The sequence below is a fragment of the Amblyomma mixtum genome, chromosome 4, assembly GCF_055824585.1.
Source record: "Amblyomma mixtum isolate Tamu chromosome 4, ASM5582458v1, whole genome shotgun sequence".
In the NCBI taxonomy this organism is placed as follows: domain Eukaryota; kingdom Metazoa; phylum Arthropoda; class Arachnida; order Ixodida; family Ixodidae; genus Amblyomma; species Amblyomma mixtum.
The window spans coordinates 156,611,279-156,635,717 of NC_143015.1; the positions used below are offsets into that span (position 1 = coordinate 156,611,279).

The 24,439-nt window shown below is 46.3% G+C and overlaps 1 protein-coding gene across 1 annotated transcript in view; it reads right to left on the reverse strand.

The window, feature by feature from the left end:
- The window catches only part of LOC149348903 (sodium/calcium exchanger Calx-like), a 70,402-nt gene extending 47,736 nt beyond the window's left edge, over window positions 1-22,666 (reverse strand). The window contains exon 1 of the mRNA XM_089541024.1: window positions 22,164-22,666. The gene's annotated coding sequence lies outside the window, so the exon portion shown is untranslated. The remainder of the gene's footprint in view (window positions 1-22,163) is intronic.
- Window positions 22,667-24,439: the final 1,773 nt, after the last annotated feature.

Below are 24,439 nucleotides of genomic sequence, written 5' to 3' on the forward strand. Positions count from 1 at the left end.
TAACTGGCACATAACAGGAATCCAGGGAGTCCAAAAGCATAACGAGTACTCTCTTCTTGAAAACATGCAAGCGAGCACGAACACATCTATGACCAACGTAATTCCCAAGCAGCAGAGGTAATCGGTCCAATATTGGAAACACATTGACAAAGGCTGGCCCTACAAAGGACGAGAGTGACACCATCCATTTGCAATAGTGGGCCAATTGTGTCTGCTCTTGGGTTAGTACTTTCTTCCTCTCCCGGCCCATTGCCACGCGAACAAACACAGACATATTAAGTATCACAGCTAGTATTCTACCTCTCCGAGCCCATCCCACAGCGCACCAGCCCAGCTGTAGCTGCACCACTGGCAATTTCTCTCTCCATAAGCCCATCTCAGTGAACCCGCAGAAACGCTTGCGTGAGCCCATGTCACGCGCTCCTCAGAACCATGCACTATACTGTATACATGTAGTTTGACGGACTGTTTAAGAACGCGTACTAAAGGCAGCAGAAATTAGGAATAACCGCGCAGTGTTCCATCCGACGTGTAAAACGATAGACAGAAAGGCCATGCACGTGAAGTTGGCGCATGTACTCACGCATGCGTATTTCGTACAGAGAGCGCCTCATGGTATACCTGATGGCGTTAATGGAGGGTGCGCAAAGGTCAAGCGGAACAGTGGTTGTCACGCTACGCCGAGCGCCCATGGCGGTCGTTAAACGCACAAAACGGCCTCGCCGTCGAAAGAACGTGAGCTACGTGAACGGTGCCCGAAACGAGTGCCGTGATCAGCCCGCTCACATTCCAACGGTACCTCACGAAACTATGCGTACCTAATCTTTGTTGATAATATGGTCAAAATTAAACCCGAGCTTTCTACCAAATTATGAGCCTCCTGGTCCATATTGTCGCTTCGTTTGCGGGCGAAGAAGATAGGAGTGTATATTTTTTTTATTTTATAAAAATAAACAAAAACTTTGAGATCACTCCAGTGATCCGCACTGGAGCAATGCGAAAGCAGAACGTCCACATTCTATATCGACGTCCGTGTACTATATCGACGCTCTTGGCTATTAAGGCAGAAGCCTTTAATGCCTCATGCTGTCGTTAGCAATCCGTGTCGGCAGCCGTGTCTGCGTCCATGACGGCAGCCGTGTCAACAGATGTGTCCGCGTTTTGACGGGTGTCCACCGAGATATGTGAGACAGTTAATGCGTAATTTCCTTGCCTCAAATACAATTTTCAGTTTCTTCATTACGGCCCCTCTTTCTTCTTTCACTGCCACTTCCTCCCTTCCTGTACGGTGCGGTTGAGGTGTCCACCGAGATGACCGACAGTTACTGCGCCCTTTCCTTTCCTCAAAAAGCGTTGCGTTCAAAAGGCAAGGCACCGCGCCGAACGGATGGTGGCGTTCCGTGGACTCTCTCGCAGCGCTAGAACACGCTGTCGAGTTCCACTCCTAAAGGCGACGCTTAAGCGCATTAATTAGCAGTCGATTAGTGCTGAGTGATTAATTAGTGATTAGTCGTTAATTAGTGATTTGTCATTACTTCGTCACCAATTATGTGTGACGTCATCCAGTGGTGACGTCACCAGTGCCACAGAGGCAGTCAAAAGTGGTGCGGAAACGCTTTCGCCTCTACGCACTTTCAAAGTGCCCCCTGAATTTTTTTTTGACGTCTAAGTGTATTTCTCGCGTTTTTCGCGTTTAATTAATTCACTAATTACACATCATCAACGAAATTTTTTCCACGGAATTATTTTATCACACACTGTCTTTTGCAGTCACACTTTATCACTCATTTATCTTCAGAGAACGACGTAATCGTGCGGCGAACACTTTTTGCTGACACGACGCATATGCTCTCGCATTAATGAAGTGCCCACTTGACTCTACGGCATTCGGCACTACGCAACAGTCGTTCACTCTAAAAACAAATACGCCTATGCGGAGTACGCCAGAGTACAGATTACTCCATTTTTTCTCCTTTCTGCCCACAGCGTAGCCCCGTACAGGCGCGCTTTCTAGGAATTTGCACGGCCAGACGGTGTCCTGGAGTCTACAGATTGAAGTTGTCTGCTTAAGAGCCGAACTGCGAGAGCCTTTCCCTGTCCTCTGTTTTTCTCCCTCCAAATTTTTTTCTTTTTTTAGTTCACTATTTTGTCGCCGTTTTTATGTTTATGTTACTTTCCTGTTTTTATTGTTCTTGTTTTTAAAAGCCTTTCAATAATTAAGAAGCCTAACAGCAATAGTTAAAAAGTACACTGCTCAATGTTAGGTAACCAGACTGTTAGTTAGCACGTCTGCGCCGTATTCCCATGTACTACACCGCTGACATCGCTATGCCGAAAAAAAAAAGCGCTCTTCCGACTAACAAAAGCCTATATCTAAAAACGGCGTAAATCCTTAGGTGAAACACCCTGTATAATAATCCTTTTATTTGTGTCATATAAAGGATACATGACACTGGGGACCGGCAGTAAAAGCTGTCATATAAAACAGCTTGCGGCCCTCCTTACACTAAACAGCGGCATTTTTTTTTTCTTACAAGAGGAAAAAGTACAATACATGTTCAAAATTGGAAATTCTCTTTCCTAAAGTAAATGTAACAGACATTAATATGGTAAAATTGGGAAAGAGGAGACAATTACAAAACTACAATTTTGCTGATGCAATAGAAAGCCAAGAGATACACAGTGACGGGGCAGTCGAACAAACAAACAATCACAAATGCAGTTTCAGTTACCCAGCAGAAATAAAAACAATACATATAGAGTGATGGTGGGGTAAGCAAAAAAAAAACGAATAAAACACACATTGTCATTTGAAACGAGGGAAGACGGAAACTCACAAGAGACACAACTGGGAAATATCGAAATAGAGAAACTTGTAGGGCTGAAAAGGAAATAAAACAGCCTACACTCTAAGAAAAAAACCGGCCCAGGGGGGGGGGGGGGGCGTGAAGGGGGGGAGTAAAGACAACTTTAGTCCTCAAAGCACCCCTTTATACCCTAAATTTGCACACGGCACTCTTCTTGCCATAAATGCGCGCCGTGCGCAAACTCAACGGACTAACTGCCGAGAAACAGACTAACCGGGGGGGGGGGGGGGGGGGGGGGGGGACTGCAGCATAGCAGCACGCGAAAACCGAGCGAGAATACCTCGACTGCATTAGTACTCGATTTTTGAAGCGCAGGATGTCGTCTAAAGGCAGTGAGAGCACCGCTACTGCCCGTAACGAAGCGGAGAGACTGTTTTGCGTGAGAAAAAGGCTTCGCGCAGCCGAAACGGCCGGCAGCTGAGCAACGGCATAAACAAATACTACGACCTTCAATACGTGTCGAATGTGAGTTGTAAAGGTTATGGTTGAGCAAGTGCACGTAGTTTCATATCTAACTAGAAGTTTCATAGTTTCATATAAGTTTCATATAAGTTTCGTAGTTTCATATATATAACTAGAAGGAGTGCAGCGAATAGCAATTAGATTTATCTTTAACAAATACAGGACCAGTGATTCGCCATCCCAACTACTAAATCAAGCACGTATCCTTACTTTACAGAAACGCGTAAGACTAGCACGACTAAAATTATTGTTCCAATTAGTACATAACACATTAAACATGGATACTTCGTTATATATATCTGTAGATGAATCCAATACCATCCCGGCATAGAGAGAGAGAAAAAAAAAGGACGGAAAGGCAGGGAGGTTAACCAGGCGATGCCCAGTTGGCTACCCTACACTTGGGGAGGGGAACAAAGGGGAAAAAAGGAAAAAGAGCGGCAAGGAAATGAGTTTTCTAAGTGTCCAGCGACCACTATGTCACAGGGACAGAGGGCGCGCACTGAAAACTTAAAGATTATTGACAGGAATACAACCCCGAGTCCCTTAAGAAATTCAGGAGCGCTTTCACCGCTTTCCGTTGTCTGGAAGGTTGTGTCCAAGGCCCCAGAATGTTAGACTCTGTTAAAGGACGCGAGTCCAAGCGGAGCAGAGAAGCATTTAGGAAACCGCGCTCTCGCTCAAAACGAGGGCAGTCACAGAGGAGGTGGCTGATCGTTTCGTCACAACCGCACTTTTTCACACGCAGGAGAGTCAGCCATTGCGATGAGATGGGAATAGGCGTTTGTGAACGCCACTCCCAGCCACAGGCGGCACAACAGCGTAGTATCACCGCGGGGGAGGCCGAATGGTATATGATGTTGGAGCAAGAGGTTGAAATGATGCAAGCGGGGTGTCCAACCTCCAGGAGCAGACCACGACGTTACAGTCAGGTTTCGGGCGAGCAGTTGAAGGTGCCTTGCTGCGTCAACTCTTGTCAGTGGTATGCGGACAGTGTTGGTTGTATCGTGAGCCGATCGAGCAGCATCGTCAGCTATAAGGCGTTACCAACAATGCCGCTATGGCCTGGTACCCACTGGAAGATGATTTCATGACCTTGTTCGATTGCCTGGTGGTGCAGATATCGTATCTCTGCTGTAAGTTGTTCATGGTCGCTATGCCTCAAGGCAGATTGAAGACATTGTAGGGCAGCTTTTGAATCACAGAAAACAGCCCATTTTTGAGGTGATTGTTGTGAGATATACTGTACCGCCGCAAGAAGGGCGGCCAACTCTGCTCCAGTAGAGGTAGTCCGATGCGAAATTTGTTGGTGAATTTGAGTCTGTCGCGCAGGAACGACCACAGCGCAAGCAGAACTAGTAGAGGTTACTGATCCATCCGTATAGACGTGAGTACGGTCCGAATATTCGAAGTGGAGCATGGACAGTGTCAGTTGCTTAATGGCTGGCGTCGATAAATTTGACTTCTTCGCTATCCCCGGAATAGCAAGGCGCACACATGGGAGCCGCATACACCACAGAGGAGAGGGAGGTAGTGCTGCCGGGGTGAACTGTTGTGGGATCGACGACTTTTGCGTCTTTATCACCTTTGCAAACGCCGAATGTGGTCTCTGCAGTGGCAGAGGCGCAAGGTGATGCTGTGGAATCCTTGAGATATGACGTATGTGCATTCGCAAGCAGTCTAGGACAATATAAGTAGAGATCGGGTGGTCTTTGGCGAGTGCAATGCTACCCAGTGTTGATGCGCTCCGAGGGAGACCTACGCATGTGCGAAGGGCCTGACCCTGCAATGACTGGAGGGCACGCATGTTAGTTTTGCACGTGTTTGAGAGTACAGGTGTACTGTACCGCAAGCATCCCACAAATAGAGCTCTGTACAACTCCAGCATTGACTGGACCGACGAGCCCCATGATTTTCCACCTAGAAATCGGAGTAAATGAGCGATAGATGTTAGCTTTTTTTTCAGTAGAGTGCAATGCGGGCTCCATGATAAATTGCGGTCGATCAGGATCCCTAGGAAACGATGAGTTTTGCTGTAAGAAATGACTTGACCGTCGATGCGTACCGGATATGGAGTCATACATTTACGAACCGACTGTTTCAGATATTCATTTTTCCCGCTTGCCATAAAAGAATCGAATAGTTTGAACCCCTCTATCAGTACTAATACATCTTTGCAGAAATTTGTAACTCTTGTAGAAGAACAGTTGCGCGATAATTAAATCATAGAGAAGTACAACAGACCACTCGTATCACTGCATTTAACAGCATCTGTATGAACACATTACTTATAAAATTGCACCCTTTTCTGTAAAAAATGCTCTTTCGTTATGTGTTTTATTTTCTGTTATCTGTGTTTTTTCCCATACTCATGTAATTATTTGCAACTAACAGTGTTTTTAATGTATACCATTCCAATTTGTCTTCGATTTGTACTTTACTATGTGCCCATCCTGTAAAAATCCCAATGGGATTGACAGTATCTGAAATAAATAAATAAATATCGTTGCCGTTTGTTTACTAGCTTATGAGCTGCTGTGTAAGTATCAGCGACACTTAGCGAATCGGTGAGTGGCAAGCAGTCAATTCCCTGTCACCGCTGTCCTCCAGTAACAAAACACGACGTGAACCATGACGTTCTATATTTTTTTCAACAATCTGTAATGTGCAGCTGCCAAATGCCAGAAAAAAGTCCACTTTATACGCAAAAAAAAAGAAACGAAAAGAAAAGAACTGTTGTGGCTGTGAAGTACCGGTCGTAATGTACACACAGTTCAGCACTTCTTTTTTGGCCAAAATGCGATTTAGACCGCTGTGCGTGTGCATTAAAGCTTCACGCAGCTTGTTGCAAAAGTATATATGACAGCAAAATCCCCACACTGTGCTCTAAACAGCAATACGTTTGACAACAATGCGAGTGGTAAAGACAGGCAATGTGTGTGTTTCGCATATAAGGCTTTCATTTCCTACCTCGCACTAAAGGTTGTCGGTTCGAATCCTGGTGTTTTCATGTGTGTTTATTTCTGTTTCCTTTATCATTGTTATATTTGTCAAGATCTGTTGGAAACTATCCCGCCCTAAATTACGCTGGGAACCGTGCGTCGTTTACATTTTTTCATTAAACATCTGCTCCCGGGGACTAACTGTTGCACCGCTTTCTAAGGGGACCAACAGTTAGACCCTTCGCGGTTAGTCCCGAAAGGGACGATTACCAGTGGCAGGACAGTTAGTCCCCAAAAAGACTAACCTCTCGCCCCCTGTTAGTCCCTTTTCTTCTAAGAGTGTACAGTGTTTTTAAATACTGTCGAAGTGCTTTGAATGTCATATCTTCAAGTTTGAAGATGCAAGTGTTCTTGATGCAATCTGTTTAGTAACCTGGGAAAGTTGTTCTGTAGTGTCGGTAAACCATGTATACGGTTCCACCAAAGAGGCCGCAGTGTAGATGGCCGTGTCGTGAAGCGCAGTTTCGCGGCTCGTATGACTAAACAGCTCTCCTCATTACTCCAAGCAGGCCAGGCGCCGCATTCACGAGAGCCATTGCACAACGCATAGCGCGGATGCCGCCCTTGCGCAAGGCCTCGACACCGCCGCGCGGAGTCGACTGGCCGGTTTTTAGCAAACCACATACACACGAGGCCTAGCTCCCCCGGTTCTGTTGCGGCATCCACTTACTATATACATGTGCAGTCGGCTCCGACTTTCAACGCAACGGTGGGTAGACCGCATACAAGCCGGGCTGTTTAGCGAATGTATATGCGCCGCGATAAAGAGGAACCAAACGTGAGGGGGACGCCGCAAGGAACATTATACCCTTTCGATCGGCAGTTGCATGCATAAACTATGAGCACTCATCGGGCAGTGATAAATGTGGACATCGTTAGAGCGGCACTGAAAAAAATTGCGAGGACACTTTGGCAACTAAAGTGTTGAGAGGCGAAAGCCGAGGACACTATGCCGTGACGACTTCCGGCGGATATGACGTCACACCGTTCCCGTGGCTATATCGATACCAAAATACCATTACTTTCGTCCCGTATACATTTGGGCTGGAAACGTGTGTGAAAACGCTTGGCGTGTTCTTTTCCGAGCACATGTCCTGGAACGAGCATGTTCAACATCTGTCGACAAAGCTAAGTAAGATTGTAGGTACAATAAACAAACACCGTCACACCCTCCCCCTAGCTACAAGAAAGCTCTTATATAATGCCCTTTTCTATCCACAACTCCGCTACTGTATACTGCTTTGGGGAAATACCACCAAGTCAAACATCAATAAACTTGCCTTAATACAAAAAAGGGTCATCCGCATATTGAAAACACGTCATTTTTAGAACACACAGGACCTATTTTTCTCAAACATTGCATTCTAAAAGTGGAAGATATGTCCTCTTATAACCTGTTAAGTAAGTACAAGAATGCAATACAAGGAAAATCTGAGACATTTCTGACCTTAGCTAAACTACAAAAAACAACAAATACCTATTCATTTCGCTATCAGTCACCATGGCTCATTCCATTTTCCCGTACAATGTACGGAAAACAACGACTAAAACACGCCATACCGCATGCGCTCAATGAACTGGATGAAAAACAAATAGACATTCCGCAAATGTCGCACAAAGGAATTTTTAAAATTTTTGTTTAACCTGTACAGCGGATTTCTTTTTTTTTAATCTTGTTTCAAGTGTCTATTTTGTTCATTGTTCTGCACGTGACAATTGACAGTTGACTGCTCTTTTCAGAGGACTGTTTTATCAATTTTTGTAAAACTATGTGCTGTGCAAGTGCTTGCTGTCTGGGTGGCGGGAGCTTTGTCAAGCTGAAACTAAGTAGCTTTTTCTTCCGTCACCTTTTTTGCTCAAGCAAAATAAAGAAACTTCTTTTTCTTCTTCTTCAAAGTTATACGTCTTTCTGGGATCTTAAGTGTTAATTAAGCTTAATTACACAATTTCCGTTTAATTTGACAGATATCTGGCGTTTTTCCGACCGTTCTGTGACAATTTTCACTATGCCGTGACGCCTTCCGATGGATGTGACGTCACACCGTTCTCGTGGCTATATCAACGTCCGCGATATTTCGACGTAAATTCGACCCTTTTGCCTATAATTAATTAACTAATCAACCTACAGACATCAAACTCTATAATTAATTAACTAATCAACCTACAGACATCAAACTTGGCTTCTAGGTTCATTTTTCCCTCCTCTATCTGAAGCAACCATTGGTTTTCTTCTACCTTTAAAGGTAGAAGTTACCTTGAAAGGTAGAAGGTAGAACTAGAAATTTCTAGTTCTCGAGTTAAACGCCTGTGACACCCTCTGCTAACGGACGACAGTATGAGCCACGGAAAGCTTTCGAATTAATATATTATGAAGTGCATGCATTTCTATGAGGTCAGGAAAACCAGCTGACCAGTGTCCTTGATGTTGATCTTTTTCATTCTCATTTTACTTCGACCTTACCATTTTTGCAAACATCCCAGTATATTTCTGCGCTGCTGTTTCCCAAGTGACCTTGATTTCCTTCATTGATGAGCGATCAGTCATTAATTTAACTGCCACCTGCCCCGGTGGGCAGTTCGTTCACTATTCGGTTGGCAGATTGTGATGGCGTCACAAGGTCACGTGACCTAGGTGACCCGTCTGCCTCCTGGGTTGCTCTCTCGACACCACCTGCCATAAGCATACTCGTCATTTTTCGCTCACAACACCGACGCCGGATTTTCTGGGTTCCGTTAAAAGCTGTCAGACACGTCCTGACAAAGCCAAAACCCCGTTTCATTTGCCAGCGGTTAAAAAATAGCACAGCTTTATGCGCAAACAACTGCAGAATGCGATAACGGGTAGTTCGTATCAACCTCCTCGGAGCCCTTCACTTCGGGGCCTTCCGGAGCCCTTCACTACGGCGTCCCTCATAGGCTGAGTTGCTTTGGGGCGTTAAACCCCAATAAACCAACCAAACCAACCTCCTCGGATATTTTTTTTTTCACCGGTGGTGGTGGTGAAAACTTTATTTGAAACTGGGGAGTTTGGGACACGTAGGTCCGTGGGCACCCGCACGACCCCACTGCACTCAAACGTTCATGTCCCTCAGTAAAACGGCGAGTTGAGCGAGTTGGTACATCTTGAGAAAAAAACAGCGCAGGAACAGGGACACAAGAAAAGAAGTTGCTAGTAAGCGCCTTCCCGTCGTCTTATTTTCTTCTGTCCCTGTTCTTGCGCTGTTTTTTTTCTCTCGTTCATGTCCCGGAGGCTCATGACGCTGGCAGCCCGGCCTACGGGCCGTTCCCTAAATCATTACTATACAAGGCGGTTTTTTCACTTCGCCCCCGTAGAAATGCGACTGCCGGGGCCGGGATGCGAACCCGCGGGACCTAGTGCTCAACAGCACAACACCATAACCACTGAGCCGTCACGGGATGCTGAATAAGCTTAGCAGCTCAATCGTGCAATCGGCCGCCATGTTTTAATTCATTCGCTATACAAAACTGGGCTCACGAAATACGCTTTCTTTCAATTAAATCTTCCACTGCGCATATGAGTAGCGACGGCGTGACCAGCCCTTCTAATCTACGGTTGCACGAGCTAACACACTGAGACGCACAACTCTTTCACATAACTTCCGTTTAATGAAGTTTCGTCGTAAACTTAGGTGGGGGGTCGTAAAGTTCTAAAACAGTGGAGCTCCATAATAGTGCACGCACCTATCTCGCTATCTATATCATAACGCGCAGTCGCGCTTCATTCAGGAAGGAAAAAGTTCCGGGTCGCTTCGGCAGCGACACTTTACTCTTTGTGAAAGACCCCCCGCCTCGTACAGCGCGCTGCGACTCGTACGTGGGTCCCGCCATCACGCAGGGGCCTAAAGTATGCGCGACACCAGCTAGAGTGATGATAACGAGGTCACGAAGCGGAGGCACGCAGAATGAAATACTGCCCAGGGGGAAGAGAGAGAGAGAGGGGGGGGGGGATAAAAAAGAATGAAAGAAGAACTAAGAGGCGTTACGGGGTCGCCCACTATGGAGTTCTACGCGGCAAGGGAATTAGATAAGAGGAAAGAGATGGTAAGGGGAAAAAAACGCACACGTCGGGCGTGCGCACATTCACTCCAGTTGTGTACCGCATTAACGCGTATTTTAGGCTCCGCTGCGTGGTTTTGAGTATAAGCTCTCGTTTTTATGGAGACGGTGAGCTAAAAAAAAGAAGATGAAATCTACGAATGCTGGTTTGGTTGGTTGGTTTATGGGGTTTAACGTCCCAAAGCGACTAAGGCTATGAGAGACGCCGTAGTGGAGGGCTCCGGAAATTTCGACCACCTGGGGTTCTTTAACGTGCACTGACATCGCACAGTACACGGACCTCGAATTTCTCCTCCAAAGAAATTCAGCCGCCGCGACCGGGATCGAACCCGCGTCTTCGGTCCAGCAGCCGAGCACCATAGCTACTGAGCCACCGCGGCGGCTAAATCTACGAATGCGTACATCAGAACCTCATATACTATATAAAAACTCTGTGATCCCTGAGGCGACCGGCAGTGGAGCAATACGAAAGCAAGACGTCCAAATACTATATAGACGTTCGTGGCTGTTCTGACGTCCATGTACTATATCGAAGTCCATAAATATTTTGATGTCTACGTATTTTTCGCGTTATTTGACGTTTAATTATTAACTAATTATACCTCATCGACCCAGTTTTTGCCACGGCAATATTTTATCACACACTATCTGTCACAATCCCAATTACACACGCTTATATTACGAGAACCACGTAATCGTGCGGACACGTTTTGCGGGCACTTTTTGCTGACGCGACAGAGCCATGCAATCCTCTCGCATTAATAACACTCCTAAACCAACCTTTGTTGGTTAGGTCTAGTGTCCTTTTCGCCTCATTACACTTCTAGATTACGCCAGCTGCGGCTAATCGTATCCCACGAAACTTCCTAATCCCGTCTCCTCACCTGACTCCCTACCGCCGTAGCCAACTCTGTTCTCTAAGAGGGGAATTTTATCCTCCCCTTCAGACGGTAGTTGACGACCTGTCTGTTTTCGACGAGTGCCATGGTAACTATTTTCAGAACATCCACTCCAGTCTTTTTTTTTTGTTCAGTTCATCAACAAGCACAAATGAACAATGTAATACCGAAACGTTCTAAAATATGGACGATGGTGCTTAGAAGTGACCAAGTTTCTGGCGAATCCTATTTCCGAAGGTAAAGCGCTCCAATTTAGCTCAGTGATCAATACTACCCTTACAAAAATAATCTATAAACATTTTATAGACTTCGTATAACCTATGCTGCCTTCCTACAAGTATTTCCTTTAGTCTATTCATACCCTACAGACTGTCATAGACAAAGAGAGAGAGAGAGAAAGAGAAATAGAGAAAAATAGACAAAAGCCTACTAAATGTATATGGCCTTAAATCTATAAACTGTCTATAAGATTTGTACTGTCGATAGACTAGTCTATATGATTTGTCTGTTGAAAGTCTATAGATTTTATCGATAAAAGACCATGGACAGTCTATAGACTGTCTAAAGGAACTTTCGCAAGGGTATAGAAGTCGTAGAATAACGGTAACTTATTTCTTGATCAACCCCTATGCATAAATAACCAGCTCCTCCGAATTTTAATATTCTTCTTACAGCCCTCTAGATCGGGTTCGATCCCGGCCGCGGCGGCTGGAATTTCTTTGGAGGAGAAATTCTAGAGGCCCGTGTACTGTGCGATGTCAGTGCACGTTAAAGAACCCCAGGTGGTCGAAATTTCCGGAGCCCTCCACTACGGCGTCTCTCATAGCCTTAGTCGCTTTGGGACGTTAAACCCCATAAACCAAACCAAACCAAACCAAACCAGCCCTCTAGAGCCCTGTAAAGGGTCGATCGCCGCCTCACGAGAAGACAGAGATTTGGGTGAGAGGGGAATAAGTGTAACAGGAAGGGGGTGGAAATGTGAGGCGAGGGTGGAGTAATGCTGCGTAAGCTTGAAGTACACTCTAAACAGAGAGGAGTAAAAAAGGGAGTAAAGTTGTCCTCCAGCGCACACCCTTTCATGAAAGGGTGTCGCTAGAAGACAACTTTACTCCCTTTTTTACTCCCATATAGGTGTATTCGTGTTTAGAGTGTAAGTGCGAGAAAGCACAATTCAACCGCTAAAAAGTATCCTCTTACCACTCCTTCGACTTCACACTCTAAACATTAATACATCTGTATTGGAGTCAAAAAGGAGTAAACTCTCTTTTATAAAAAGGGAGTGCCTTAGAAGACAACCTACTACCTTTTTTACTCCTTCCTGCATTAGAGTAAAGCCGCTCGCTTCCAGTTTGTGGCCAGGCAGCGAGATATGAAGACGGCCTCTTAACATTGCGCAACTATAGTGGAAAACTGTGACGTGTTGGCACGAATTCATATTCGAGAAACAGCGCACGAAGGCGAAGCAGAGACCAGAAGCACAGCACACAGGATGAGAGCTACGTTAACATATGCGTAACTATACACGACGCACAGAGACGAAATGAAAACTTAAAAAAATCAAGGAGGGGGGGGGGGGGGGGGGGAGGACGTTAGCAGGACACTTAGGCAAAGTACCGGAAAAGCTGTGGCTTGCGCGTGGTTCTTTCCCAGCGTGCAGCTGCTTCGCACACGGAAGACGTGATCGCCATAGTCAATCTCGCGGCGCAGAGGCGCCAAGTGCTCCCTTTACCGTGACGGCCCACTCCACGCTTCGCTGCCTGTTGCGGACCTTGCAAATGTTACGCGGATACGGACAGCCCCCGCCGGGAAACGAAGTCTGGCGCGTTCAACGACAGATATTTCCACGAACAAAGGGCGAACCTAATAGGTACTTAGCTAAACGAAAACGGCGCGAAAAAAAAAAGCGGTTTATGTACCGGCATGCAGCGCGGCATATGCAAAAGCCCGGCAGCTGGGTTCACGGCCATGCGAAGGCCGTCTATATTTGGCGGTCTCCCGTCGGGGTCGCCGCCTCACGAATGTCATTGTCACCCGAATCGTATAATGGGGCTGTAACGTGCTGCAGGACGGCCGTGAACCCGTATACAAAGTTTTTTAGGCAGGTTAGTTGGTTCATGGGGTTTAACGTCCCGAAGCGACACAGGCTATGGGAGACGCCGTAGTGAAGGGCTCCGGAAATTTCGACCACCTGGGGTTCTTTAGCGTGCACTGACATTGCACAGTACACGGGCCCCTAGAATTTTGCCTCCATCGAAATTCGACCTCCGCGAACGGGATTGAACTCGGGTCTTTCGGGTCAGCATCCGAGCACCATAACCACTGAGCCACCACGGCGGCTCGTTTTTTAGACAGTCTATATATAGACTCTCCCCATTTTATATATAGACTGTCCACAGACGTTTGTCTGTCTGTTTGTCTAAAGACTTTCTATAGACAAATCCTATAGACTACTCTATAAAGAATACAAATTCCACACACAGTCTACAAAAAATTTTAGACAGTCTATAGACTGTCCACAGGCGTTTGTCTGTCTGTTTGTCTAAGGACTTTGTATAGAAGAATCCTACAGACTACTCTATAGACAATAGAAATTCTGTGCCGCCGCGGTGGCTCAGCGGTTATGGTGCTCGGCTGCTGACCCGAAAGACGCGGGTTCGATCCCGGCCGCGGCGGCTAGAATTTCTTTGGAGGAGAAATTCTAGAGGTCCGTGTACTGTGCGATGTCAGTGCACGTTAAAGAACCCCAGGTGGTCGAAATTTCCGGAGCCCTCCACTACGGCGTCTCTCATAGCCTTAGTCGCTTTGGGACGTTAAACCCCATAAACCAAACCAAACCAATAGAAATTCTGTAGACAGTCTACGCACAATCTATAGATTTATGCCCATATACTTCTAGTAGACTTTTTGTCCACAGACTATGAAGAGAAAAAAAGGAAACATCTATAGGAAGACAAAAGAGTCTACAAAGAGGCTATAGAAAGTCTACAGACCATTTACATAAGGAAACACGACGTACTGCTGGTTCGACTGACCGCAAGGCCAGTTTCAATATATCGATTGCAGTTGTTAAATTAAACGGAGCCATGTTCTCCTGAAATGGTGACCTGTAGTAAAACTAAATAGTTTGGCTTAACGGTAAGTACTCTGTTGTTTACAAAGAAAGATAATGATTATTTGATTTCGAAGGTTCGAGCGCCGCTTGTGCAAAGATTGCCATGATCGACGTTTGTTTGGTCCGCACGAGGTTGGGAGCAGACGCCCCTCTGTCCAAGCATTTCACCCAAGAGAAGCCAAGCACCAGGGAAAGCTTGCACCCATTGTATCACCGGTGGGTACTCGGCGGCACAGGGGATCGAATCCCGCGCCTTCCGCATGAGGGACGGATAGCTTACAAAAATTATCGCTAAACACTACCCCTGCCTGTGCTGCTACAGACGTAAAGAAGGTTATGTTTTGGCCAAAACTTCCGCGCGGTTGTGTACCCGAAAACTTCCCCGAACGGAAGTTAAATAAAGACGCGCGCAACGAGCCGGGAACTAGATCGAAGTGCCCCTTACCTCTGCAGTGTTAGAGGAACGGACAAGACGTGTGCGTGTTTTATAAAGCAGTTATTAAGTTATTAAAAAGACCACGTTATATTTCAGCACGCATTGATCACCGCCACAAAGTTTGGATCCCTCCGTGTCGCACAAGATGTTTTCATGATTCATTCATACCCAGAACTTGTGTCAGCTGGAATCACCTTCCCCACAATATTGCTGTAATTACTGATACTGCTGCATTTCGTAACACTGTTATTAATTTTATATAAGTATGTGTCCATAACTTTGTTAATTTATTAGCTGCTGTTTTCGTTTCTGTTTTGTTTTGTGAAATGCTGCCTTTTGTTAATTCAGTTATTGATTTTATACCAGTGTTTGCTGTAACTATATTCAATTTTTCTAGCTGCTGTTCTGTTTTTGGTACTTGCATGTATTCCCACTCCCCTCTGTAACGCCTAATGGTCCTGAGGGTAAATAAATAAAATAAAAATAAAATAAAACACACGCAACTCCTGTCGGTGAGTCATCTCACGGCACGTTGGCATTTTTTAACGTCACAGGTGGTGTATTTTTATGGCAGAGACGTTCATGGCAACGCGTGTTGCAACCTCGCAGGCAAACGGGAACGCAGGAAGCGGATACGGGACAAGGCGCCGACTTGAAATGAAGTTTACGTCACACAAAAGTGTTATGTAATAGAGAGATGCTTTGCTAACAGATTTATTGCGTTCTTTTTCGACATAGCAGGCTTCATAGATTTATCTACTCAGCCGGGAGGCGGTCGTTTGCAGGTTGCAATACGCATTCTAATACGAGTCATCGACTAGCCTGCCTGCCTGCCTGTGTCAAGTTTTCGTAATCGTATTCCTTCGCAGCTAGTTCTGTTTTGACCGTCGATAATTTATACCTTCATGAACGCTTGGGTCACAGCAGTGATCGCACGACAGTAGTCGGTTTTTCCTTTTTTTTTTGGGGGGGGGGGGGGGGGGGGGGAGGGGGGGGGGGGAGAACACGTCACGAGAGTGGTGGTCATGCCTATCGAAACGAAGTCATATAATGTTATGTGTGAACGACCAACTACAACTCACAAACACTGATTCCTTCTTCTAAAGCGTAAGAGTTGTAAGTGGTGCATAATGCAAACCACATTCATTCATTCATTCATTCATTCATTCATTCATTCATTCATTCATTCATTCATTCATTATGGTTGGGTGGCTGTGTCGCTGTGCTAGTGAGCAGAATGTTGGGGATTCGAATCCATCGTTTTCAGTCAAATTTCGATGGACGTGAAGTGCAAAGACAATTGTGTGCTGCGCGATAACAGCTTAACTTTCGGATGTGGTTGGCGAAATGAATCCGGCCGCTCACATCTACTACCTCGGCTTTGGCACTAAACAAAATGATCAATTATAATTAAGTATGCCACTAGTATAACCTATAGACAGTTATCAGTCATACATGATTCCGTGACTATTCCGCAATATTAAGCGTCCGCAAAATGATTGGTGATTACAGTCTAGAATAGAACTCCTTGTTAGAAATAATTAGAGCTCGTTTTCTTTTTCATCCTGCATTCAAGTTATGTATACCAGCCTTGTCAATGTTGCATACACTGTTCAATTCGTTTTTATTCTGGTATCTCATGACACAGATCTAACTGTTCTATGCCTGTTTTTGGCGAGATACGCACATATATGTACCATTATTTCCCTTCGCTGTGACCCGTTTCCCATTGTTGAGTTATGCACGTATGTACAAAAAATGAGAAGGCACGCCAAACAGTGTACTGGAGCAAAAAAAAGAAAAAACACCACCGCTAGATTTCAATCTCCAGCTTTTTGCTCCGGCTTTTCAGTAGTTCTGTATTGAAAATAAACATAAAGCAAGTCAAACTAAAACCAAGCTGAAGAAATATAAAAACACGAAAGTCGCTTACAAACCGCATACCTGAATACCAGCGCCTGCGGCAGCTACGCGGAGGATTCTGTACACGCCCTGAAGCGTCGCTCGCCTGATCCTCTTTTGACTGATGTGAAGGCTGGCTTCCGCGGTATGTGCGGTATGTACAGAAGCTACATCATATAGAGTGGGGAGGGATGCTTCAAAGTATACTGATAAACGAAGAACGCAAGATGTCTCTCTGAAATGCCATAGCCCTAATAGAAACAGAATGAATGAATGAATGAATGAATGAATGAATGAATGAATGAATGAATGAATGAATGAATGAATGAATGAATGAATGAATGAATGAATGAATGAATGAATGAATGAAAAAAATCGGCGGGCGCGCCTCGGATTTTCGCTTTCCAGGTGTTAAGGATTAGTCTTCACTTAGAGATATGGACCCGCTTATAACATGCGCTCTTAGCAGCACTTCGGTGAATGCTGCTAAAACCGGGACGTTTTGCAGTTCTTTAAGAGCGTTCCACCGGCTAACTCGGTTAGCAAATTCGCCATCAGAAGCGTCACGGGTAATTGTAGACTTAGAGCCGCTTACAAACCGTGCTCCAGGCAGCAAGTCGATAAGGGCAGTTTCTAAAAGCGAGGCTAAACAGGACCTCGCTAAGAAAATGTGCTTGGCTATAACGCGGTCGACCAAATTACCGCGTGAAAACGGATTACGCTTGTGTACTCGCCGAGGAGTCGCGCTCCTGGTTCGCTGTGTTGACCCTGTATCGAGTTCTCCGTGCCGACCCCGCAAAGCGGATTTGGTGCTTATTTCGTCTTGAGCTTTTTTTCGCAGTGACAGGCGGTATACTAATGCTTTATTAGTGCGTGTCCTTCTTGTTTACCAAGGAGCAGGAACATTCGTGTTCAGCTTGGTGTTGCTTTTCCCTCTTGTTTTTCGGCGGTTGTCGGCTCTATTTACCTCACCGCAAATCCCTACACACTCTAAACGCGAATGCGCCTATATGGGAGTGAAAAGGATGAGTACACCTACATGGGAGTAATAAGGGAGTAGGTTGTCCTCTAGCGCAAACACCTTTATGAAAGGGAGTGCTCTAGATGACAGATTACTCCTTTTCTGCTCCTTTCTGCTTAGAGTATACAGATGGGAATGGGACGCATGCTTATTTGCTCTGCGTATTTTGATGCTGAGGTACCGCGTGCGTTCTTGAAACGGCCTTATACAGCGGTGCACACTGTATTATGGCATGAATTATGTTTTTCTCATTCAATATAACACACCATTTTTTAATATATTCATGCAGTGTCGGAGCCATAAGCGACAAAATCTTTGAAGTTCATAACTTTTGTTCGATACTTCATTGCACATGAATCTTAGAATTGAAACAATGGTGTTTATATAGGCTTATGCGAGGGTTTAGCGTCCCGAAGCGACTCGGGCTACGGGGGACGCCATAGTTCAGTAAAGCAGAAAGTTGGGCTAGTTGGTATCGATGTATGGACGCCGTAGTGAAGGGCTCCGAACGTGCACTGACATTGCACGGACCTCTAGACATCGCACGACCTCTAAACATCGCACGGACCTCTAGAATTATGCCTCCACCGAAATTCGGCCGCCGCGGCCGGGATCTGTCTGTTCACATTATCGGCAGTGAGCACAAGCGCTTGTGCTACGCTCTTATCTGTCTTTGTTGTGAGCGCTGTGCCACTTCGTCATGTTTTCACGGCGCCATATGGTTTGCGGCGCGACAGGGCTCGGTAAGCACGCGCAGGGCGTGCTGCGTCGATGGTTATAGAGGAGATGCGCTCGAGCGGACGTGTGGCCCGCGGGAATGCCTGTGTAGGCGCGTAGTTGCCATCATCGGTCGGATGGCTTCCGTCGCCCCGCGGCTTCCGGGGAGAAGAGAAACAGTTATCACACCGCTTACTCAACCCAGTCTGGAGACTATTTATGGGATTGGAAAATGTGCGACGGGCTTCGAACTCCGCCTCGTAGGAGGCGACAGGTATAGATCTGCTGACGATAACGTACGGATGTATAGTCTGCGAAAATATCTGCTGACTTTCTATTGACAGCCGACCCTTTCACTTCGCCCTTGGCCACCGTTTTACTGACTTAACTTTCCTTTTTCACTGCCTGTTGCCTTCCGGCAGACTTACTTTGGTGAAAGATTATCTTCTTATTCCGTTCAAGATAGAAGGTATACGTTTTGGCGAACAAGCGCGTAAACCCTGGGGATAGCACGTCGCTTATGGATCAAGACCCGTCTGCATAACGTCCTTAGCCCACCGGCGAGTGCACTCTAGACAGAAAGGGGTAAAAAGGTAAAAGGGTAAAAAGCTGTCTTCTAGCACACACCCTTTTATAAAAGTGAGTGCTCTAGAGGACAACTTAATCCCTAATTACTCCCATACAGGTGTACTAATGCTTACAGTGTACGGGAGCCTTTTGCGGTGACTCCTGACGATGACGCGATAGTACAGAAGAAGATGATTTTTCCATTGTTTTTACGTGATTCTGTCGCGGCCAAAGGGCTTATGGAATGAGGGCGCACCTAACCAGTTTATGCATTAAACGATTTTTTTCGCTCTCTCTCTCTCTCTCTGTCCCATCCCTGCCGCTTACTGGACCGGCTGGAAGATTGCGGCAATAGAGGGTGCATCGCTTTCGATTAGAGACCATTACCGAAGGCGAAAAGAAACAAAGTAGTATTGAACTGCATTAAGAATCGTTATATGGAATTCGATGTCTGGCGTTTCGTACGTACCGTCGTCGAAGCCTAAGCAGACGACAAAATACAACTAAGCAGACGACGAAAACGTCCGACGCAGACGAGACGTAATGTTTAATCGTCTGCTGAGGTCTTCCGACTTCCCACGGCTGGTCGCTCTGGCAGTAAGCTGAATGGCGGTTATACGAAGTCGTCTTCGGGCGTCACGGCTAAGTGCATTCTCCTTTCAGGAGATGCTCTCCAGGGCGCGTCTAATATAACCAGACGCACCGAGACTTGCTGCCAACCACGTTTCGGTAGAAGTGTTGCTAACCTCTGGTTATAGTTATCTTCACTATCTTTCCAGCCAGACAGACTTTTGTCTTAGATTTATTAAGTTATAAAGATTCTACAGTCGACTCAAAAAACGCACGAGCTGGAAGAGGACCAAATATTTGTCCGAATTACGAGGAGCTCGAAATGAAGGCAGCCATTTTAAAAACACGATGCTGACAGCAAAAAATCTTTAGTTGAAACAAACCAAAAGTTCAAATTAAGAGAGTTCGAAACCTACACCAGAACGTACCGATAAAATACCGACATATGCATTTTTGCCAATTGGAATTAACGTACACTGAATTTTTCGCATCTCCTTTCGGTATTTTATTTTTTTAGTGACATGAACATGAGAGGAGAGGTTAGTGCGTCACAGATACGCTGGCTATTCCTTTTCGCATAAAGGAATAACCACACTGCATCTCGCGACATATTACGCAACAAAAAAAAAAAAAAAACAGCTGCAGCACTATACACAATGCAGAGGATACAACACACGCCAGAAACGCGAGCGCGAAAAACAAACTTTGAGATGAATGTGGTTACCCGCGTTGGAGCAATGCGAAAGGAAAACGTCCACATACTATATCGACGTCCGTGGCTGTTCTGACGTCCATGTACTATAACGACGTCCGTGGCTATTTTGACGTCTAAGTGCATTTTGTCGCGTTTAATTAATTCACTAATTACGTTTCATCAACCGAATTTTTCCCACGGCAACATTTTATCACGCACTATCTGTCACAATCACACTTTCACACAGTCATCTTCAGAGAACGACGTAATCGTGCGGATAAAATTGCGGACACTTTCTGCTGACGCGACAGAGCCATATAATGCACTCGCATTAATAAATTTATCGCCTAGAACAGAAAAGTACATTGCGAGTTCTGTAAAACACTCTCTATACCGTTACCTAAGTGCAACCATAAATAAATAAATGACAACGGCAGTTATCCTGTTATTTAAACATTTTCTAAGTGCTTATTAATTTAGTTATTTATTTATTTCTTTATTTATTTATTTACCCACAGCGCCAGAGTGGCATTATAGTGAAAGGGGGGGGGGGGTTGTACAAAGCAAAAAAAAATTACAAGGGCAGTCACAATGACAATGCAAACACTTCATTGTCGGTAATTCAAACACTTCATTGTCATTCCATTCTCGAACAGTGTGAGGAAAATTGCACGGCTTGCACTGTCGTGCAGTGCAGATAGCTCGGCGTTTCTGAACCGTGAAGTCGTTGGAACTAGATTGCAAATAATAATAATAAAAACAGTAGTCTCAAGAGCGAGCAGCGAATCCCATGCATACGCCCATTGTGGTTAGGGCTGTAAAAAAGGCGCTATTATTCGTCTCTGGCGGGCAAGTGAAAGTAACGGCAAACGGGAGATACGAGCCGGATGTGTTACAGCACAACTCGGTAATCTCCTACAGCGCAGACGACCGCGCTGCCCGATAGATGTGTACATTCTATAGCTATCCTCACCGTTTTATCGCGTGCCAGCAAGAAAATGGACGTCGACTCAGCAGGCGTCATCCCAAGAAGTGACAACAGACTTCGTCGCCAGCACCGCGTGCGCACTTGTTGATTGTATTGGCGCATTGCTTCTCAAAAGTTTGCAGGCCACATCCCCAGCAGAACAACTATATAGTGATCTGATCTGACGCCCGCGTCTATCCGGCCGCGCTGTTGGGACAACAAATTAACTGTCGGAAGCACCAGCTCCTACTCAATAAAGAAAAGACTTGAGATCGATACGTCCGCGCACTCCTGGGAACAAGTCGCGTCTGCAGTTTCCAACTCGCGGCATCAGTAATCAGCGTCTAAGACAGACGTATTCGTACACACTGTATAAAAGCAGAATACAGTCGGGGAAATTTTGACAGAAGTGAGAAGATAGACCGTCTCTGAAACCGAAAAAAAAAAAATAAAGATCGCCTTTTTATTCTCAGAAGACGCTCACCTTCTGCACTAAGCTATGTGGCCTATTCCCGGGAAAAGGAGGGAAAAAATTTATGCATCCCGCAGCCATAAATGGCGAACAATACACGACACCTGCGTTCTGAAAAACGAGCGTAATCTCTTCTCTTAAGTAGGTCTTCTTCGACGAAGCGAGCACTTTAAAAAAAAAAAAAGGCTCGTTTGTAGCTCGCCCGGTCACGAAATAGCGATCGCCGTAAATTACTCCAAAACCTAAACACAACACCCGTTCCACTCCCTCTCCTGCTTCCTTCGTTTAACACCAAAGCGCGCATGTGCCGGTTAAGAAAAGCTTAGCGCTGTACATTGCAAGTTTAGAACATGACATGAGATGTTCGTGTGCAGTCAGAAACCGCCGACAAAACTTACTTTTAGCAGCTGTTGCGCCTCCCCGCAAGAAGTGTGCGTTTGAGTATCCGTCTACTACAATCGCTCTTCGTCTGCTACGATTCCACGCCGTCTGCAACCAGCGGCGTCTGCTGCACCACACCAAGCTGTTTACGGCTAGTTAACGGCTTCGTTGAAGCATCTTTGCGCAACGGCTTGTGCCAGCGTCCTGCGGCCCGCACTCCAACGCGCACAACGCCCAACTGAGAAGCCGCAGAGCGCGGCAGGCCGAGTGGAGGCAACGCGAGAGAGGAGAGAAAAAAAAAGGAAAATAAAACGAAGCGGCAAAGAGACATAGCCGCAGCAACGCCGGCCGGGGAATAGTACGCCGGCGTCGGCGTAGCGTGATGCCCGAGCGAGCGCGCACGCCTCTGTGACGTCCCGGAAGACAGCAAAACACCAAAGCGAAATAACGGGAAAAACTGGTTGCCCTTCTTTCGCGCAGGCTCTCCTCGCTCGCTTGCCGCGTCGTCTGCTCAGCTTCGCTCCGGGCGCCATGTTTGTTTCGGTTCGCGTTTGCCCCGTCCCTTCATTCGGAAATTAGACGTTTCCCTTACGTAAAGTCCGGTCATCCACCTCATCAGCCAATCGGAGGCCGCCTTTGCGGTGGCTCATGTTTTCGCTCTCTCTTTCTTCGCGAGTTGTTGTCGTCCGGCCGCAGAGCATTTTCCGAAGCGCTGCCAACTTCTCCCTCCTTGACGAGCTGGCGCGTAGGTGTTTTTGTGGCGAGTGCCCTGACTCACACACAATGAATGGTCGCGGTAGTGACACACGAACGAGCACCTCGCAGACCTGGCTAGCCGTCTCAGGAGACCGGCTTTAGTTCTTCATTTCTTTCTTTCTTTTTTTTTTTGTTTTCGCTTTGCTCTCGACACACCACTTTTCGCAACGTTGACGCGTGCGCGCTCGGTAGAAGCTGACGGGTCGCTCCAGTCTCTGACTGTACCGGATGCACCTTTCCGTCGCCGCCACACGTTTGCGCTGCAGCTACTGTTATAGCTTGTATCGATTGGCACGATGCTCGCTAAGCCGCGCCGCGGCTTCTGTGATCGAGAAACGCCGAGGCAAGAGCAAACGGAGCAGAACCGCGCATCGGTGGAGGGTCACGAACCCCGAACCGATGGGGTAGTCGGCACGTCAGCCAAGCTGCACTTCTTCTCCGGCAGGCAGGTGAAGCGTGACCAGAAGCGGGAGCCTTGAAAGCCGACAAAATTGATCTCCCCATTGTCCTGGATCTTCCTTCGGTCCAGTTTGCAAACGAGGACACGTGCTTCCAGCGATTGCGATCATTTGCACGTCTTAGCTTGACCGTGCGTTCTGCGGTCATCGGGCCATAACTGCGCTATCATGATGCTGGTCACGATCTATACAGTGTCGTCTGCGCGGATGTTCTGTGACTTCTGCCTGTGAAGCTCAAGACGTACAAGAACGAATTTGCGAATTAGTTCCAACTTCTGCCTCGAACTTGAAGACACTGACGAGACGTACGATGTGCCGAGGGAACCCTTTAAAGCGCACAAAATGTACACCCTTATTTATCACTGTCGCTCGTGCTCGGGGGAGTGTTTTTTACTCCATGAGTAATAGGAGAGTTTGGGGACTGAAAGGGGAGTAACACGATTCCTGAATAAAGTGTACTTCGATACGAGTGTAAATTTTGTGAGTCGAGGCAACGCAGTGTGTTACAACTGATGTTTAAAGTCTATCGGAACAGTCGGAATAATCCCTGGTGTATCTGATACACCCACAGAGTTGATGATTTTAAAGTTGCGCCTTCACTGACACCTTACGTTTCAATACAATGTGTGCTGAAGTATTCAGGTTCCTTTAAAATCATAACATCATGCTTTGTTGGGGGCGCAAAATTTTGGCTAGGCATGATGCCTCTGTATCGTTGTTCTTCATAAAAAGAAAATTAATTTACAAACTGCAGTGGTCCCCAATTGAACGGGTTCATACAGGCTGCACTCTCATGAAACGGCCGCCGCGGTGGCTCAGTGGCTATGGTGCTCGGCTGCTGGCCCGAAAGACGCGGGTTCGATCCCGGTCGCGGCGGTTGAATTTCTTTGGAGGAGAAATTCGAGGCCCGTGTACTGTGCGATGTCAGTGCACGTTAAAGAACCCCAGGTGGTCGAAATTTCCGGAGCCCTCCACTACGGCGTCTCTCATAGCCTCAGTCGCTTTGGGACGTTAAACCCCATATACCAACCATATACCATCTCATGAAACGTAAGGTCTAGCATAGCAGAGTCTCTAGC